Source organism: Canis lupus, chromosome 12 (genome assembly GCF_048164855.1).
Source record: "Canis lupus baileyi chromosome 12, mCanLup2.hap1, whole genome shotgun sequence".
In the NCBI taxonomy this organism is placed as follows: domain Eukaryota; kingdom Metazoa; phylum Chordata; class Mammalia; order Carnivora; family Canidae; genus Canis; species Canis lupus.
Genome location: NC_132849.1, coordinates 22,486,349 through 22,501,099, shown reverse-complemented (window position 1 = coordinate 22,501,099; position 14,751 = coordinate 22,486,349). Strand labels below are relative to the sequence as shown.

At 34.1% G+C, this 14,751-nt stretch overlaps 1 long non-coding RNA gene across 2 annotated transcripts in view; it reads right to left on the bottom strand.

Annotated features, from left to right (window-relative positions):
- The window catches only part of LOC140600667 (uncharacterized), a 74,639-nt gene that overhangs the window by 47,270 nt on the left and 12,618 nt on the right, over nt 1-14,751 (bottom strand). For both annotated transcript variants that reach the window (XR_012003840.1, XR_012003841.1), the window contains one exon: nt 10,003-10,125. This is a non-coding gene — a long non-coding RNA (uncharacterized lncRNA). The remainder of the gene's footprint in view (nt 1-10,002; nt 10,126-14,751) is intronic.

Below are 14,751 nucleotides of genomic sequence, written 5' to 3'. Positions count from 1 at the left end.
ATACATGGAGAGTTGAGGGCTGGGTAAGCTCAATCTAGTGAATGGAATTACAAGATTCTAACATAATAAGTATTGTAATACAATAAAGTTATTCTAATCGTTGACATGATATCAGCTTTATTACCTTAACTAGTCTTGGTCAAGTCACTTTGTCCCCATGGGCTTTAGTGTATCTAATTGTAAAATAACAGAAGTTGCCCAGAAAAAACTAAATTATTATTCTTATTTATCATGCTTGTGAGTCTTCATTATGAATACAGTCTAGGAAAGGCTGGATATTGCTTCAAAGACTTTCCTTATTCAATTTGTGTATTGAATTGAATCGTTGGATTTCCCCATGGTTCTATTTATAATTACCAAGAAATGAAGGAGTCTTGATAAGACACTGAGATCTTCAGGAAGTCAAATTAGGAGAGGCTCAAATAAAAACAAAAATAGGCTTCTTGGATGGAATTATAAAGTGAGGTGGTAAAAATGTATTCAGTCATGGAGTTTGAAAAAATAGACTTATCATTTAAAAAATAAATTAAATTGTATTTCTCATTTTTTATAACAATGTAAAATAAAGTTAAAAGGTATTACAAGTACTTTACATAAACATTTTTAAATTATAGGGCTGGTACAGATTTTTAAAATATGTCATCACAGCTAAACGCATCAAGGAAAATATAAAATCTGCATGTGTCCAAAATAGAAACCAAATCAAAAGACAAATAAAAAAACAAAGAATATACATTTTAACTATATGAAAATGTTGCTCTAAAAATATATGAAATGCTTCTACACATCAGAGAATGGTTTCTGAACATAATTTGGAAAATATTAACTGCAGCCATAAAATCTTCAATAATCACATGAAAATAATATAACTTTTGACAACAAGTTGTAGATGATCAATTTAATAATATAAAAGGTCAAAACATCCAGATTCAATGAAATTATGGGAAAATAAGCTCATTACTAGTCTGTTGTCGACAAAAAAAAATCAATCTATTGTTTGTAATTATCACAGCTTCTATCTCTTTTTCATTAAGCTAGTGTACAGAACTCCTAGACTATGCCATACTATGTTCCTACCTCTCTCAAGAAACAAAACTTCTCTCTCACCTTTATTAAACAACAAACATTTTATAATGTTTATAATGTTTTACATAAGTTATGAAGGTCTTGGCCTATAAATCAGAACATTTGCCCTATAGATTTAATATTACCTTAGATTCAAGCTTACTTAATAAATTAAAAGCAACAGAACTTGAAATGGCAAAAGATGAGAGAATAAACATTTGGATGGGGTAAAAGAATGGAGAGAAATACATTATAGGAATCTTTAGATAAAAGATAATAAAGAAAATAATACATACATAGGAAAAAAGACATGGCCTTACGGTTTTGTTCTGCCTCTTTAATAGAGCATAACACCCTTAAATTTGCAATGCTCATGTATATATTTATATAAATACACACACACACACACACACACACACACATATGTATTCTCTTGCAATAGGGAATAATACCTGGTCCACCTAACACATTACAGTTGCAAAAACTGAATTCCCAATGTGATACTAAATAAAAAAAAAATGTTGAAGATGTTTTGTAACCACAAAGCATTGCACAAATGTGACCAATTAATATCTTAGTATTATTTACATTAAAGAAGTTCATATTTATCTACTTCAGCAGGCATTTCTAAAGATACATTGATTTCTAGCTGTATTATAAAGACCATAAATAATGGTATTAAGTCTTCCCCTTAAGAAATTTTCACCCTATTTCAGAAGTCAATATATGCCATATTTAAGTGGATAATATTCAAAAAAATGATTCACAGTAAAACTTTAAGTCTAAGATGCATTGATTGATTTGAAAAATAAAATTCAATTAGATATCTGTAACTGTATGTTCCATAGCAAACTCAAACTGTATGCTAAATTCATCACCTTCACAAGAATCCTTATCCCTGGACACAAAAACAAAAAAAAAAAATGAAATATCTGATTCCTTATTATGATCTCTCTTGTTCTATGTTAATCACATAGTGCTTTTATAAGGGGAGTAAGAGACATCAGTTACCTCAAATGGATCATGCGCAGAACAGGAAGAGGGACCTCACCTAAAACTGCATCTGCCAGCTTTGATTTTGGACTTCTTGGCCACCCAAACTTTAAGAAATAAAGTCTTTTGTTTAAGCCACGCTATCCATGGTATTTTATTATAGCGGCTGGGCTAAAACAATTGCCATCCAGTTTCCCTGAATTGTTTTCCCATTTTAATCTGTCTTCTACAGGATTGCTAGGACAATGTGTTAAATCATAAATATCATCTTTCATAGTTTTCTGCTTAAAACAGTTCAGCAATTCCCCACTGCTTTTAGAACAAACTCAAACCCCCCAAACTGACACATAAGACTCTTCCTGAACTGACTCCAGCAGACACCTTTGCAGCCTCATTTCTGGCTGGTTGGTCCAGTTTTCTGCTGCAGCCATTCAGAACCACACAAGATCACACAGTCACTCCTCTGAGGCCCTGCCTTTTCTTCTCTCCCTTTGGTAAAGTATCCTTCTCTATTTTTGCCTTTCATGGCCCCAAGTCTATTCTTTGATACTGAAGAACTCAAATTCATCAGCATTAATCTCCTCTAATCTCACTAGATATTTTTAAAAATATATTCAACAAGTCAGTATGAGTTTATTGTATCCACTCTCTCTGCTAGGCCCCTGGGTAGGCATGAGTGATACAAGGCAAAATAAAGCAGGCATAGATTTTTGTTTTCCTGGAGCTTAAAATGACCCTCCACTTTATTCTGATAGCAACAGAATTTCTCCATTTTCACACTTCTTGGAAGTTTATCTCTTATACTAGCATAGTAGTCATAATGTTTTATTCACTTGCTTGTCCACAGCATATAAGTGGCATCTGGTACCTAATAAAAGGCTCAATGAAGCTTCTACTGAATGAATAAGTTTTATCATTCTGTGGATTAAATTACTAAGAAAATCTGTATGAAATATATTGAATTTGAGTTGTGCTAAAGTAGTTAATTTGGATTATTAGAAGAAAGGAAGACATTGGGATCTCTGGGTGGCTCAGTGGTTTAGCACCTGCCTTTGGCCAGGGCATGATCCTGGAGTCCCGGGATGGAGTCCCACATCAGGCTCCCTGCATGGAGCCTGCTTCTCCCTCTGCCTGTGTCTCTGCCTCTCTCTCTCTCTCTCTCTCTCTCTCTCTCATGAATAAATAAATAAAATTTAAAAAAAAGAAAGGAAGACATTGCAGAATGGGGACACATGATATTTAAGGTTTGTATGGCATTAAAGAGTAAATTAACCTCTCTGAATCTCAATTCTATCAACTGTAAAAGTAGGGTAATAATATCTACCTTATAGGTTCTTTACAAATATTAACTTGTAAAAGCTAAAGTAGACGGTTTAGCATTATACTAGGTACATAATGAATAAAAAATAAATAAAATCACCATTATTGTTATATAAGGTTTATCCATTCTCTAAAAGATTTTAAAAATCACAAAAGATTTAGCATTAAAGAGTAAATTAACCTCTCTGAATCTCAATTCTATCAACTCTAAAAGTAGGGTAATAATATCTACCTTATAGGTTCTTTACAAATATTAACTTGTAAAAGCTGAAGTAGACGGTTTAGCATTATACTAGGTACATAATGAATAAAAAATAAATAAAAATCACCATTATTGTTATATAAGGTTTATCCATTCTCTAAAAGATTTTAAAAGGGATAGCTGAAGTTTTCAAATTATTTCTGTGCAAAATGTTATTGCAACTGATATAGGTAATAACTGCTACTGTTTTATCTCAAACCACACAAAAGTAATATAAAATTTCACTAAATAACAATTTTGTAACTGCATGTAAATGTGTTCAGTTGATATTTATATCCATCTTTAATTACTGTTTATAAGTTATACAGTTAGCAAATCTTAAAATTAAGCTCATTGAACAAAGCTTAAGTGCAAGCCCATGATACTGAAAGTTAAGTAATTTCTAATAAATTATTAACTGTAAAAACTTAAAAGACTCTTGAAGATTTACAGTGATTTTTGAAGAGAAATATCATAGTTAAGAAACAGGAAAAATTAGGCTAAAATCAGACTGCTATACCAAAAAATTAGGCTACTGTACAGCAGACACACATTACTCTAAGTCCTTTGTCACATAAACTTTAAAAGTAAGCTATAATCTAAAGAAGATAGATAAATTCCCAGTAAGTATGTGAAAAGATGCTCAAAAATATAAGCTATTAGGGAAATCTAAGTCAAAACCATAGTGAGATAATACTGTACACATACAGAATGGCTATATTCAGATTGTGGTGAAAGTGTAGAAAAATTGGAACTTTTGTATACTGCTAGTAGAATGTAAAATGGTGCAGCTGTATTGGAAAACAGTTTGCCAGTTCCTCAAAGAATTAAAGTTACCATATAAACCAGCACTTCTATTTTTTTGTTATGATGCTCAAGAGAACTGAAACTATACTTTCACATACATACAAAAACCTTATCAACATATGTTCATAATAGCATTATTCGTAACAGTAAAAAAGCAGATACAACCCAAATATCATCAACTGAAGGATAGATAAAAAGACTAACATGATATATTCATATAATGGAATATTATTTACCTGTAAAGTGGAATGAAGTACTGATACCTGCTACATAACATGGAACAACTTAAAAAATGCCAATGAAAGAAGATAGTCACAAAAGGCCTTATAGCATGATTCCATTTAAGTGAAATGTCCAGAATATGCAAGTCTATAGATACTAAAAATAGATTAAATAAATGGTTGCCTTGGGTTGGAGTGTTGGGAGAAAATAGAGAATGATTGCTAATGGGTGGGATGTTTCTTTTAGTGATAATCAAAATGTTCTACAAGACTGATTGTGTTCATGGTTGCAGATGCCTCATATTCCCAAACATTAGTACAGATCCATGGCCATTCTTTCTCAGCCCATGATTCTCCCTTTTGTCCTCATTTCCAAACAAACACAAATCCTAAAAGATCTGTGGTTGCCCAAAGCCCTATAAACATTAGGAGAGTATAAAGTTCAAAGCCAACTAAATCTGGGTTTAAATTCAAGCACTGCTCTTACTAGCTGAGTAAACATCTGCTCTTCAAAGTTTAGTTTCTCTCATCTTTGACAATGAAGATGATGTCAAAAGGCTTTTGTGAATATTAAATAAGATATATCTATATCTATATCTATATCTATCTATATCTATATCTATATATAGATATATATAGTGTCCATAACATGCCCCAGAAATGCTTTTTCCTCTTCTCTGTTTCAGTTACTTCATTTCCTCAACTGTAGCATTTACTTTATTAATACTTTGATCTGTCCTCAAGCGCTCAGCCAGTTCCCCTTGGTAAACTAGCCAAACTTTGACAAATGCAGGACACTCATGCTGTGCTTATCACTCTGGTGATAAGCTGACCTCTAATAATTCTGGTTCAAATTATGTGTGGAGGAATTTTTCCTACACTACCAACCAATTCTCTGACACTAGCTGGCTGTCCAATAATTCAACTCAATTCTGTCACTACCTACCCAGAGACAGCATCAGATTCCACAGGGTAATGCTTAGTTCCACAAAACTTGTCCATCTCAGATGCCAATTGCATGTCCAGGTTATCAATAATTGGCTATAGACTGGAATTTCCAACAGCTTGGATAATTTTCTAGAGCCACTCACAGAATTGAAAGAAATATTTCATTTACTGGATTACTAATTTATTATAAAAGGTTATAACTCAGAAACAGCCAGGTGGAAGTGATACATAGGATAAGGTATGGGGGAAAGTCCTCAGAGCTTCCTTACTCTCCCTATGCACACCACTCTCCCTTGTATCTCCATGTGTTCATCAACCTGGAAGCTTAACAAATCTTGTCCTTTTGAGTTTTTATTAAGGCTTCATTCCATAGGTATGATTGATTAAATCATTGGCCATTGGTGATTGAACTCAACCTTTAGCCCCTCACCCTATCCCAGAGGTCAGGGTGAAATGAAAGTTCCAACCCTTTAATCATCATTCCTGGCAACCAGTCTCCATCCTTAGGTGGATTCCAAAGACATCTCATTAACAAAGGACACTTTTATGGCTATCATCAATTTAGGAAATCCCAAAGGTTTTAGGAGTTCTGTGCCAGAATTGGGACAAAGATCAAATATACATTTCTCATTGTAAACCATAATATCATGACTTCACTAGTCAATTTCATACCACTTTCCGCTGAGTATAAATAGAACCTTAGAACATGGGCTAAGTTGGCAAAAGAATTAAAGCATATTAGCAACCTTTTATTAGATTCTCATGGGAAAGGCTTGAATTTACACTAAAGGCAACAAAGATATGCTAGTTATATTAACAGTTACTTCTAGATTCAAAGCACATTATTTTATAATGCACGTCTGATATTGTTTATTTTATTTTTATTTTATTTTCATCAGTTAGGGACTCAAAATCTTACAACAAATAAAAAAACACATAAGAAATGAGATAATACACACGTATATGTATTTATGTGCTTATACACATGTATAAAGACATACTAATCGTGTGGCAAATATAATTTTGTGCTAAGATGACAAGAGAGAATAATTAATAATCCATTTTAATTTCTAGATAAATTAAGTGTGAAAGGCTAATGTGAACTTTAATCAAATTGGAAGGTCTCACAAAATATAAGACTTGAGTTAGGCCTTGTATGATTGTAATATTTGGATATAGTTTTTAAAAGATGTATATTCTAAATTGTGATACTTACATGAACAGTGGATAATTCTAATTAGGGTAAAGGAGGAGCCATGGAGGAATAAGACCCTGAGGAAATGATAGAATCACCAAAGTCCTGGGTACATCCACAGATATATTTGCAGTACAAACCAAAAATACTGCAGATAAGTTATGATTTATCTCCTTTTAAATGGTGAATATAAAATCCTGTTTATATGATTTATGGAGTCTGAGGAATGCACATTTCCTCTTGGAGCATTAACAAATGAATGAGCACTCTGGTCAAGAGAATCATTAATTTAGGAAGAAGATACACTTGATCTTGCACTTAATCAAGAAACACATTTCCCTAGATTAAAAAAGGAAGAAGAAGAAGAAGAATCCAAGAGAATTAGGAATGCAAGGTTGTCTCCCATGCAGAAAGGTCAGAGCAAACCGAAGGCACTTTATAAAAGTGGCAAGCTTGGCAGAGCCATATGCCATGCCTATTGTTCCCATAGTAGAGCTCTGAATGGCCTGGGGGAAGACAGAAGAGAGGAGGCTCTTACCAGTTACTCTCTCACTTTAAAGCCTGCAAAGATAACATATTTAAAGTAGACGTTGGTTTCAAACATTTTTATGCATATAAGGCATAATCTCTGCCTCGTGGTGCTATAAATATCTTGTGGCTAAACAGTTCTTTGTTGTAAGGGTCTGTTCATGTTTATTGTAGGATGTTTAGTAGCATCCTTGGCCTCTGCTCACTAAATATCAATTGTTTCCTTGCTCCAGTCATGAAACATCTTCGAATATTGACAGATTTCTGCTGAGAGCAGGGGGGCAATATCATTCAACAAAGACTTATTCCCATCCTCCCCACCTCAGAAACATTACATATACAGCAGGAAAAAAAGTAGAGGAGACCTTAGGTCACTGCCATATGCATACTCCTTTCACCACCTAAACGCCTTCTTAAGGAAGGTTTAGTCTCTGTCTCCTAGCCTTTCCATGAGCCTATTATGATTCAGCTCAGATCCCAATTCCTCCTGAAGCCTTTCCTGATGATACTAGTTTCAATTAGGTATCTCTGCTCTTTTTCTCACTTATACTTTGACCAAGCATAGAATTTACTATCATGCATTGCAATTTTTTGTTAACTTGCTTGTCTCCTTTTCTAGACAATGAGTTCCTTAAGGTTAAAGAATCTTTCTCATCCGTATATTAATTTATAAAGCCTTATATAAAAGTATTGTGAACAGGCTTACTAAAAAGAATTACTGAGTGAAGGAATGAATATAAGATTTATCTATCTCCGATGTGATACATAACTTAAAGAAATCAGAAGATGAAATACAGACACGAAATAATTATAGAACCAAAGTTAACTACTGATATTCAGAAGGAAAAGGAAGTAAAGACTTGTGGTGAGAGAAATTTGATAAAACTTGGACAGACTTGCCCAGTGAGGAGGACACAGAAAATATAATTACTACCTCTGTGTTTCTCTTTTGGTAAGTGGATGACTTTGCATAAATCTAAGCTCTGGATAAACTGGGAAGCTAGGACCTATACAAAGTTAGCAGGTTGGCAAAGCCCAAGAAATTTCTGGTTGGAATGAGCCACCACAAATTTCTAGTACCATCTTTTCTTTATATAAAATTCATTTTTCCATCTCCTTATCAAATTATCATTTAGGTAGCTTTTCTAGAACAATACCTCTGGTTGTGAGAATTAGTTATGTCTATTTTATGTTGCATATGATGATCATTCAAATACCTGAAGATACTTTACTTGTGCCAAATCTTCTCTTTTCTGTGTTAAACATTTCCACTACCTTCCACTAGTCTTCCTGTGACCTAGTTTCTGGACTCATCAGGTTACATTCAAATGAGGAAAAGACTGAGAATAAATTGTGGTTTCAGATTCAGTTATTAGTTGTAGGGACTAGTAGGTGTCAACTGGGCTTTCTAATTTTCTCCTTTATCATCCGTAAAGTTGGTATAATTTAATCTTTCTTAAAGGAAAATTTGAAATAATGCAGAGTCTTTCATAATGGCTCACATATAGCAAATGCTTCCTAAATGTCAGTTTCCATGCTGCTTCTCTATTCTGTTCCTCTTTCTCTTGTACTTTCATTTGATTGGTTATGGCCAGTTACCTATGAATAACACCCTTGAGAGAACTCCCACCCACTCATTTGTCATGCTGCCTCCCTTTTACAACTGCCTTTACCATTCCCACACTAAGATAATCAGAGAAATTTCTTTAAGAACTATTACTACTCCTACTAAGAATTAATTAATAATAGAGATCCTAAAGTATTTCTTCCAAGCTTGTCTTTAAAAAAAAAATAGTCCATGTTTAGGAAATTTTGGTCCTCATCTCTACTTCAAAGCATGCTTATTTTACTATGCCTTGCTATCAGGAAACTCATTCAAATTGTTGCATACATAGGCCCACACCTGGGGGTATAAAAACGATTGCATATAATTAGGTGGGCAAGAGGGGAGAAAACATCATCATAAGGATCAAACTCCAGATTCAACAATATGAAACGATACAATGGGAATCGTTGGGAAAAAAAGGAAAAAAGTGGTAAAAAAAAAAAATCAGAACATCAGGCAACTGGACTATGATACAATGAGTATAAAATTATAATTATTTCTAGATCCAAACTACTGGAGAACAGGGATTCAAAATGTACTTACCAGCTATATTCTCGTTGCTTTAAGGCATTCAAATGGTAAAAAATCCACAGACAGAAATGGAGTTAAGATACCGCAATATGTATAGTAGGAACATGAACAATATTTATGGAGAACTATGTAAATAGCTATAATATAATGGCTATATAGAATTTTTGGTCCAGATGAGTAAGCCATATGGGAAAACATGTAAAAGGTCACATTTAGTTTCCTTAGAATTCATTTTGCTTGCTGAACAAGTAGTAAACAAGTATACATGCAAAAAGATAAATGTTCTTCTCAACCTCCTGTTTTGTTGTTTTTCTTAACCATAAAAATATGTGAAATCTTAATTAGCTATCTACTGCTACATAAATGATTAGCCCAAAATATAGTGCCTTAAGACAATAAACATTTATTGTATTACAGTTTCTCAGGATCAGGGATTTGAGAGTGGGTTTAAATGAGAATTTCTGGCTCGGGGTCTCTCATAAGGTTTCGGAAAAATTGCTGGGCTTGACTGAGGATTACAAATCTACTTCCCAGAGGGTTTACTCACCTGGCTGCTGGCTGGGTGGGGAGGGGGTGGAGGGGTGTCTCCATCCCTTGTTATATATGTCTCTCGTCAGGGCTGCCTTAGTGTTTTCAAGGCATGGAAGCTGGCTTTCCCTGCACGAGTGATCTGAAAGAGAATAATCAAGACAGATATCACAGCACCTCTTTATATTCTCCTCTTGGGTGTCAGTTATATCTTATTCTATTCATTCGAAATGAGTCAGTAAAAGTCCAGCCCACACTCAAGGGGAGGAGGAAACATCCTTATGTTATAGTACAATAGAAAGCAAGTACAAACAAATAGACCAAGAGAGAGATAAAGAGGGAGAGCAAGAAAGGAAAAGAAAGAAGCAGAAGAAAGAGATTGAAACAATTTGATGGTAGTAGTAAGGTCTGGGGTTAGTTCACTGTGCACGTGGTGTGGAGGGAATCACATTCACATGCTGGGACTAGGGCTGGAGGCAGAAGATCTAGACAAATACCAAATTTCTGGTACTCCCTTTGGTAAAATCCCGGGCAATACTTCTAAGTCTTTCTTTTTTTTCCCCGTAAAATCCTCAGCTTCCTCATCTGTAAACAAGGTGGAATACAGTGATGTTTTTCCAGCCTTAACATTCTCAGAGTGGAGGTGTAAGAAGGCAGAGGAAGTATTTAGGATGTATACACTTAGATCACAATAGCATGTTTCTTCAAAGACATTCATTATCTCGACTTAGCCTGTGTGTTTGAACAATCTGTTGCTACAGAACAAAATATATCCAAAATGTAATGTTTAAAATATTTTAAGTACTATTCTTTTTTATGGTTCTACTGGTTTCTGTGTTCAACTGAGATCTGTTATACGACTGGAGCTGAAAGTTTGCTGCATAGCACATATAACAAAGAAGCCCCATAGCTGATGCTCATAGTCATTGACTAGAACTTAGGAGCAGCCGGCAACAGAGCACCTATGTAGAGCCTCTCCATGTGGCTTGGGAGTTTCTCACAGCAATACCCCTGGTTTTCAAAAGGCAGGAAACAAGTTTTCAGGCTAGTTAAGGGCCATGGGTACAAATGCTACAGCATCACCTTTCCCTTATTCTACTGGTCAAAGCACTTAGATTTCTAGGGAACAGAGTTAGAAACTTGACTTCTCAGTGATGGGGGAGGTCATGTTACAGAAGTAATGGGGGAGGGAAAATGTTTCTGTAAACTTCTTTGAAAAATGAAGTGTGCCACAGTGTGATTCTGTGACAGATACAAGAATATTTAATGTACAGCCTCTGATAATATTTGCATATATGAAAAATTCTGAGTCAGTTGTTAACATTAATGATATCTGTAATTAATCATTGATTGCTGCTGGTATATGGCCACAAGAGCTGCCCTAACAGGGTATCCTCATCTCCCAGGCTGCAAATTTAGCAGTTAAAAAGTGGACAACACAATTAGGCTAACAATGTGGTCCATTAAGAAAGTGTTTGGAGTTCATAACACCTTTTACTTTAGAAATATTTATGAGTGTATATATATAAATATATATATGTGTGTGTGTGTGTCTGGAAACATACACATTTACTTTCTAAATACTTAATTGTCACATACAGATTAGCAAAGTGACTGAGTAAATAAATTAACTTTCATTTTCTTGAAATTTGTATTTTAACCAAAGCAAAATTGTCAATCCATAGACAGTATCAACAGGATGTTACACTGAATTTATAGATAACATTAATTAGACACCTGGTTTCCATAACATCCCCCTTATATCTTGGCTATCTAAAGAGTAATATTTATAGATTTTTATTCAGTATGACAACTTACAACCAAATTTACCATTTTACTGTAATTTTGTTTAGTACTTATTCTGTATTACCAGTTTTATAATGTTTTAAGAAATATGATGGTCTTGTCAAAAGTCAGGTTTTAGCTTCTCGGAGAAAAGAGCTAAATTTATAAGACCGTGAAAAGTGAGAGTTCTCTAATTAGATAAGGAGTTAACATTAGGACAGTAAAAAATACTGTTTTTGCAAATGTATTCTTCCTTTTTTTATATTTTATTTTTGCTTCATGTTTTGAAATGGAATATTTAAAATCACATTTGGCTAGGACTATAATGCAGACGGATCAGTTCTTGAAATGATATGGAGGATTCCATTTCTGGCAGGAGCTAACTAAGGTTGGTCTGCCCAAAACCTCCAGTGAGAGCAAACAGAAAAATCAGACAAAAACTAAAACACATATTTAAAAGCATTGGAGAGATAATATGAACTATGGTGTCAACACGAGGAAGAGGGATGCCAACTTCTGCCTTTCACCTGTGGACAACTGCTAACACTGAACATGGTGGCTGACAGAGCATTCACTAGATTTGTGGGGGTGATGTACAGAAATTGGAGTTCAGAGCCTACTATGGCATGTAAGAAAAAACCCAAAGATCCAGAAAATGGAATTGCAAACACAAAAAAACACACATGATTATTATGTTCTAGGAAATAAAAGATAAATAATTTCACTAGACAATGGTGATATTTACCAGAAAATGGGATAACTGTAGGAAAGAATCATATAGGAATCCCTGGGTGGCTCAGGGTTCTGGGATCAAGTCCTGCATTAAGGTCCCTGCAGGGAGCCTGCTTCTCCCTCTGCCTATGTCTCTGCCTCTCTCTCTATGTCTCTCATGAATAAATATATAAAATCTTAAGAAAAAGAATCACATAGAATGTATAGAATTTAACAACATAATCACAAATAAGGACTCAAACAATAACTAAAACTATGAAAGTGGAAAATGTGCCAGAAGAAAACACCCTGTCTACTAGTACTCTGTGTTTCATTCCACTTGTATCTTGTCAGATCCTCTCCTTCATTCATCCCTGATCATGGTGGATTTTATGTGTCAACTTGAGTGGGCCATAGGGTGCCCAGATATTCAAACACTATTCTTGTTGTGTTAATGAGGGTGTTTCTGAATGAAATTAATATTTGAATTAGTAGATGTGAATTGGTGTACACACACACACACACACACACCACACACAAACACACATCTCTTTTCTGCATCATTGCATTTTTTTTTATACTCAGCCATTCTGACTGGCACATAAACATGCTCCAGAATTTCTGCCCTTAACCTCAGTTTCCCCTTCTGTTTACTACTCACTTGTTAATCCTTGGATGCACTTTTTCATTCCCTCTTTTCTTTGTGTGACAGTGAGATGTTGAGTGGGTGAGATGGGAGAAAAAAAGGTAGAGATGGCCCAATAACCAAATCTTGCCTGAAGAGTCCAGATGAAGACAAAATATATCACCTATTAAATTCCTAAAATTCCAAAACTACAGGAAAAGTTCCATTTACTGTCTTTAGCCTATAAATTTGATAAGTTGACTAGAGGCAAAAATGCATTATCTAAACTTGACATTATAGATATTTATTTTTAGGGGCAAAGGATATTTAGTTTGCCTTGATTTATTTTTAAGGAAATATTCTTTGTCCAAAAAGACAAAGCACCAATATTTCAAGCCAATATTTTTCTAGTATTGTTTTAAAACTGCTAGGGTCATAGGACCTTGAGCTAGCATGGCAGCCAGACCAAAAAATATATATGTCAGCTCATGCTCTAAGCCAATAATACAGCCAAGAACAGAGAATGTGTAAACACAATGACATCTGAATTCAAACAAGGTGAAAATTTTATTCCCAGATGACATGTTTCATCTTAATGTAGAGATATCACTGAAATTTGTGTTCAGAAAATGACACTTCTCAAAGCACCACACTAGGGGGGAGTCAATAAAGTAGTTTGATCAGTAATTAACTGTCAGTTACTCTAAGCAAGTTTTGTACAATTTTTTCCCTAGAGAATGGTAATAGTTTTCCCAAATGTTTTGTTGCTTTTTCTTGGGTAGCTGATGATGCTATTTTTGACTTTTTTTTTTTTTTTTTTTTTTTTTACTAATATTACCTATTATCTCTCATTTCTGCTTAGGAGGTTTTCTCTATAATCTTGTTTTTGTTTTTGTCTGCTTGTTTTGTAGAAGTGATCATAAAATTAAGGCAAGTAAGGGGATATAATGATTATTTTTGTAGTAACTGAACAGCTTGACTTACCCTGGATCCTCATTTTTATTTTTAAATGAATTTTAGGGACAGAACTAGTTTACATCCTAACCATACTTTTTTTGATGTAAGGATCTTTGGTGACTTACTCCTCCTTTTCCTGTTTCTTTTATCTATAAAATGAGCATAGCCTAATTATAGACATGGGCTTATACTATGTAATGATATAATTTTATATAATCTAATATCCCAAAATATATTGAACTAAGTATAAACCTAATAAAACATAGCTATAATGAAATTTTAAGTATCTCTGTGCATTTAATAATTTTGTTCCCAATATTTTTTTAATTTTAAAATTGTGGTAAAATACAAATAAAATCTACCATCTTAGCCATTTTTAAACATATACTTCGGTGGCATCAAGTATATTCATATTATTGTACAACCATTACCACCATCCATCTGCAGAACTCATCTATAGCCACTAAACGATTATTTCTCATCACTCCTTCCCTCAAGCCCTTGGCAACCACCATTTTCCTCTCTGTCACTATGCATTTGACTACTTTAGAAACCTCATATAAATTATAAATGGAATAATACCATATTCTTCTTTTTGCTATGTTGACTAAGAATGATACCCTCAGGTTTGATCCATTTTAAAGTACATTTCAGAATGTACCATCACCTCTTTTATGCTGAATAATATTC